This window comes from Sinocyclocheilus rhinocerous, unplaced genomic scaffold (genome assembly GCF_001515625.1).
Source record: "Sinocyclocheilus rhinocerous isolate Xijiao unplaced genomic scaffold, SAMN03320098_v1.1 scaffold1730, whole genome shotgun sequence".
Taxonomy (NCBI): Eukaryota; Metazoa; Chordata; class Actinopteri; order Cypriniformes; family Cyprinidae; genus Sinocyclocheilus; species Sinocyclocheilus rhinocerous.
The window spans coordinates 1013653-1019785 of NW_015634043.1; the positions used below are offsets into that span (position 1 = coordinate 1013653).

The window sequence follows — 6133 nt, forward strand, 5'->3', positions numbered from 1 at the left end:
ACACTAGGTTACACCAAAAAAAAAAAAAAAATTTAAGGATAAGATCCGGTACAAATAGCTTCTCAAATCAAGCTTTGCAAAGTGTTAAGGACCTTTTTTTTATGTTCAGATCTCTTAAAATGTTCTTTACCTAAACAATATTTTCATGTCACACATTTTCATATACATACTCAATTTTTCAGCTGAATCAGCACCTGGTGTGGTTTCTTAACATTTGGAGAGATCATTTAAAGCTATACATTATCTACAACAGGAGGTCAAGAGATTCAAACACAGTGCTTCTGATTATACTCTCATGATTGGCTGATAAACTGTCACATGAACCACACAAGATAAAGCTGACCTCTGACCTTGGAATGTTTTTAGGAAACAACTTCCTGTTGACCCCAGATTAGATTAGTTATCTAAGGATTAGTGGAATCTGCAGGAAACGTCTTAACTGTTGTTCTGTTTCATTTTATGATAAGAATGTTCACTACCAGTCAACATTTAACTGAAATTGGGCGTACATATGAATTTCATTATTTTATTTGTATTTTTGTCATTTTTTTATGGATTAGATAGAACAAAGAAAACGTGTTCAGCACACATGAGAACTCCTTCAATATTGTTTCATTGCTGGTTGAGCTGTAATATAGACAAAAGGTGGCTACTTTGAAAAAGCTAAAATGTTAGATTAATATGTATTATTTAACATTTTTGGTTATTATATATAATTCAAAAATGTCCATTTGCATTATTTAATAGCTTTAATGACTATTACTGCTATAATTTTCCACAACAATACAATGTAAAACAGTATTACGTTTAATAGTAATTTAATAATTATTATTATTATTAATATTATTATTAGCAGTGGTAATAATAATATATATTTTTTAATAGTGTTAATAAATAATGTGTGAAAGTAAGTAATAAATAAAATTAAAAACAAGACTTCTGGAAGTGTGCATTTCCATAATCTTCGAAATTTGAAGACATTTTCTTGTAAATAACTTACAAAAGAAAGATCACACTGTAGGCCGACCTCTCTTCAGCGTTCTGAAATAACAGGTGTGTCTGCTTGAAAATAACCCTTTCAAGTGTGCTCCTATAAACCAGCCGCGACACAACCCTTCTCCTACCACCAGACGCCTAATAAACCCCTCTCTCTCTCTCGCTCGCTCCCTCTCTCTCTCTCGCTCTGTCTCTCGCTCTGTCTCTCTCTCTCTGTCTCTCTCTCTCCGTCTCTCTCTGTCTCTCTCTCTCTCTCTCTCGCTCTCTCTTTGCTCACAGATACTGTTTACCCTGTACCTGGGTTCCTACCGTCTCCTCTCTGATGAGAAATTGAATTTTTTTTTTTTCTAAATACCAATTCTGGGATAGATAAGTCATACACCCTGTGTATACACCAAACTAAATATGTGTAGTTCTGAATTTGAAAATTAAATAACATGAATCATGCTGTGGACTTCATTTACATTTAAATAAAAATAAACACGGCGGAGCATAAGATAAACGCTAAATGGATGTAATCCACGATACCAAAATATTCCTGTCCACACAGTAAAACAAATATATATTACAACAGCTTTGTTTCTATCCGTATAATTATAAAAGTATATAATTGTTAAAATTATTTCTGAAAAACAAAAACTTTCATTAACTGTATTCACTTTTTTAATTATTTTGATTAACTTTTTATTTACACCGGTATTTACATTTTTAAAACTGATCAGAAACATGCAGTCAATTCATCACGTTATAGTCCTATTCTAATTCTATTTTACAGTGTAGAATTATAAACAAAACAAAATACATTTTCTATTTTTTTATTATTATTTAAAAAATAAGTTTAATTGTCATTTATTTATTTATTGATTTATTGATTGATTGATTGATTTTTTTTTTGAATGATTTATTTGAGAGATACAGCTCTTTAGAAACAAATCAAACTGCTTGCTTGTCTGAACACACTCTGGAGGCTGGGTGTGTGCTGCCCACAGTCTGCAGCTGATTAAAATGGCAGCCTGTGTATAAAGTCTGCCGTCCCACTGTCACACAAACCTTTCGCAAGCAGAAACAAACGCTTTGACAAAATGGCAGAGAAGGCGCCCTGCCTTCCTCTGATTACTGATCGTAAAATAAAGACCACCGTAAAATGCAGGTATTTGACCCACCAAAGGCAGTTGAGCACTTTACATAAAACTCCGAGTGTAACAGGGCTGTTTATTCCCCGCAAATTGGCGAGCGTTTATCGGCACAGCAGGATGCTCTGTAAACGCACAACTGAATCAAAAACAGGGGAAAGAAATCATCTGATTTGAAATTCTTGCAAAACCGAATGTGTTTTTGTTTTTTTGCGCTTATAACCACAGCGTATGGCCCTGTATCCTGTAACAGCATCGCCTTACGGAGCGAAAGTCAATGCTGAAGTGGTTCCCTTGTTGCTGTCAAAGTCATCAAGCAAGTTTATTTATTTATTTATTTTTTTAAGTATTAAATCACTGCTCTAAAGACTATTCAGAAACCATAGTTCCATAGACATGCTACGTGATGTTGTATTTGTTGTTCAGAGAACAATGGCTGTCAGTGGCATTATACACTGTTGTGCAAAACACACACACACACACACAAAATACTGTGTATTACGGCTCTAATAAAAGTTATTCCACAATTTGGCTTGTTCATTATTTAGGGCTCAACTGTGATTTAAAAAGACTCTGTTTGACTTTGTTTGAAGTGATAAAAGGTTCATATTTGACACATTTTATTGCTCATACTATGCCAAATGTTCTCCACATGTCTGATATTGACCGCATGGCGATAATATTGGAATCAGAAACCATATTTTCCAGATCGCAAAAAACCTATCAATCAATAAATTAAAAATGCTGAATATTATGAGAACGGAAGAGACTATATAAGCACATTAATACGGAGCAAAAACTGGTCGAGGACATCTCGCTGACAAAATTAAATGAAAAACAAATCGATATTCGGTCGATGCTCTAAAACTGCGACTTTCAAGGCTGACTTTAAAAAATAAAAATAAAATAATAAAATTCACATTATATTTAGGAGACAATGTCTGCACTGTTTAGACGAAGCGAATCGTGAATAATCAGTTATATGTATGAGACTAACTCTCATAATCTCATAAGCTACTTGTGAGCAGAACGTGTGTGTGTAGGTGTTTATGACATCCATTCATCCCTGCATTACTTGAAACGTAGAAGAACCCTCTTTTTTTTTTCGGCTCTGAGTGAAAATACCTAAGCAAGTTCTCTGGTGGATCTCATAATCCTGCTCATGTTTGGCTGTTTTCATTTCTCTGATGCAGGAAGGGGGCCAGAAAGCAACAGAGCCAAGGAAAATATTCCTTTGAAATGAAAAGGATGGGATGGTGTTTTCACACACAAACACAAAGACGAGGAGAAATGAACTACAAGCCCTGGTCCCCTCTCACCCCTCCTGTTCTCCGGGCCTGTGCTGAAGCTAATAGAGCACAGGGCTCAAATAGAGCTCAGGCCACTTTGAAATGCTAATGGAGCGGCTTCAAACAGAGTCCATTCACACTTATACAAATTCAAAACATTTTTTTTTGGTCAGATAATATCTATTTCAAGCACAAATGGTGACATGCAAAAATTCAGACCAAAAACCACACGCCATATGGTAAAACGCCGCATCTACACCAAAAGTTCTATTTCGGAGAAATTATTATGCACTTTAAAACCATATTGGGCATTTTAAATAATTTGTAGGTTTATGAGATCAAATATAAGCCTATTTTTAATTATATATAAATACTATATTATATATATTTTTTTTTTTTTCAATGTTATTAATGCAAAAATGGAAGCATGCCATTAAGCACAGTTTTAAAATCTTAGATTAACCAGAATAAAAAAAATAATAATTGAAAAAATCTAATAGAAATTACAGCTCCCATCAATATAAACTGCATATCTAGGTCCAGACCGCTCCGATTCAGGTGACTCGAGATGTTTCGCAGTTTTTTTAGCATCTCTCACGTCATGCACCACATTTCAAACAACACCGCACTCACGCATTGACTCTTGGCTCTTAAGCGGTGTTTACTCGAAAGCATTTGTGATTTGCTCAGTGTTTTGGTAACATTTCAAATTACAGTGTCCAGCTGCACATATTATATGCTATTATATTTAATTACTACAGTCATAACAATAATAATGTGTAATTATGAGTGCCGCAAATAATTATAACACATTAATTACATTATTACTACCATGTAATTACAATGTAACACGCATACTAATGCAAAGTTTGCCCCGGCAAGATCTTCTTTTCACAGCAGTTCAGAGTGTGTTTGGGCAAAGAAGTGCCACCGACTGGATTCTGCTCATCTCACTGTTGGCACCAGGGGCCTGGGTGCGGATTAATTATGAATGTGGGGTTAAAGGATCTAATTTTACAGCGGCTGCTCACAAGTGTCCGATGTTGCATTTAGAGAAAGTCAGGTTCAGACCATTTCAACTGCACTGGGTTCTCACAGTCCCCTAGTTAGCACTCGATCACTGCTGTCTGCGCACCCTGAACCATTCTTTTCACATTAATCATGCTGAGGAGTTAAAAAAGAGCCTGGAATTGCTTTTAATTATAGACACAAGACCTCAGTTTAACAACCCCAGTCAAGCTTTAGTGAGTTCAACAGTTGCTGTAGGTCACCACACGCTTGTTCTAGGAAGCAAAAGGCAATGACAATAAATTAAAGTGTGCAGACTTCACCGACACCTTTAAAGAATTTCCAGTGGAATGAAATATATCTACGGGATTTATTTGAAGACCCATCATTCCCACACTAATAGTTTCCATTCAAAGAGAGAGAGAAAGAAAGAAAGACTAAAAGACAAAGAGAGAAATGGCAGCCGACCAAATCAATCCACATCTGGTTGTGTTTTGATTAACCATTTCTCAATTAGCCATGGTCCCCCTTTCCATCATTTTAATTACTCTGAGTAGTTTTGTTCTTTTAGAGTCATCTAACTGGAGCTTAACTCTACTCTTTCTTTTCCATACTAGTTATGAAATGTAATGCATATTTAAAAGACAAACTTCGCTCTATCGTTATTATTTCACACTATGACCCTGATCATCATTTTCTCCTAAATAATTATGCACGAAAAGTTTGAGTAACTTGTTAATCACCCACTTCACAGCAACATGATTTACCTGCGTATAAGCGCATTATGATCATTAACAAAAAGCGTCTTACCTTTTGTGAGTGAGCGGATAGTTTTCAGACGGAAAGTTAATTAATCAGTTGAGGCAATTGCAAGCAGGACTTCGAACAGGAGCAGCGCGTCTCAGCGCACAACGCACTCATGCTCCGCTCATCCGAGCCTTTTTCTCAGCGTGAGCGCTCACATTCCCGCAGACCGGCGCTCAGTCCTGCGCTCCGCCGCGCAGGGATGAAGAGATGCGCGAACGGTGAAAGAGTCCGTCTGTCCTGCTGGAGGAGATAGAGAGGGGGGGACGCGGAGCAGTTCGCAAGGCAACTAATGAAAAAAGAGCAAAAAAGCAACGCGAGAAAAATCAACAAGCAAAAGCAGTCCTCTTTATTTATTTCAGTCCTTTGCGCGTCTTCTTCGGGGTTGTTGAGTCCCGTTCCAGCCGGAGAGAGAGCGGCCCGCGGCTGAGGATCTTTCTCTCTGTGCGAGCCGAGCTGAGATGTGAGAGAGGGGCTGCGCTTAAACCCTGGAACTGGATTCCTGGATCGCACGGATACGGAGTCGCTGAGGAAATGATCGCGTAAACATTATCACGAGTACAACTTAAGCAATTGGCTGTTGTGGAAGACGATTACGTAGAGCCGAGCAGGAAAGTAAAGCAGATTATGTGTTTTTGTATATACAACTTTTGGCCAATTTCCATTGGATTTGCTCTGCTACATGCCCCTCATCGGGGCACACTGGAGAAAGATTCCCTCATGCCATGGGCAGGCCGGCCTGCGCAGCCAATGACTGCACATGTTTTCTCACTGTAATTCTAGCTTGCATCAAAAAGTAAAACTGCAGATTTGTGTCTTTTTTTCCTCAACTTGTCCTCAATCAGAAAGACCGACTCTAGCCATGCGTGCTGCAACCGGAGCAGTAATCCACAGAACAAAGGA

At 37.5% G+C, this 6133-nt stretch overlaps 1 protein-coding gene across 1 annotated transcript in view; it reads right to left on the bottom strand.

The window, feature by feature from the left end:
• The window catches only part of adgrl2a (adhesion G protein-coupled receptor L2a), a 112331-nt gene extending 106338 nt beyond the window's left edge, over positions 1-5993 (bottom strand). Inside the window, exon 1 of the mRNA XM_016559211.1 lies at positions 5237-5993. The gene's annotated coding sequence lies outside the window, so the exon portion shown is untranslated. The remainder of the gene's footprint in view (positions 1-5236) is intronic.
• Positions 5994-6133: the final 140 nt, after the last annotated feature.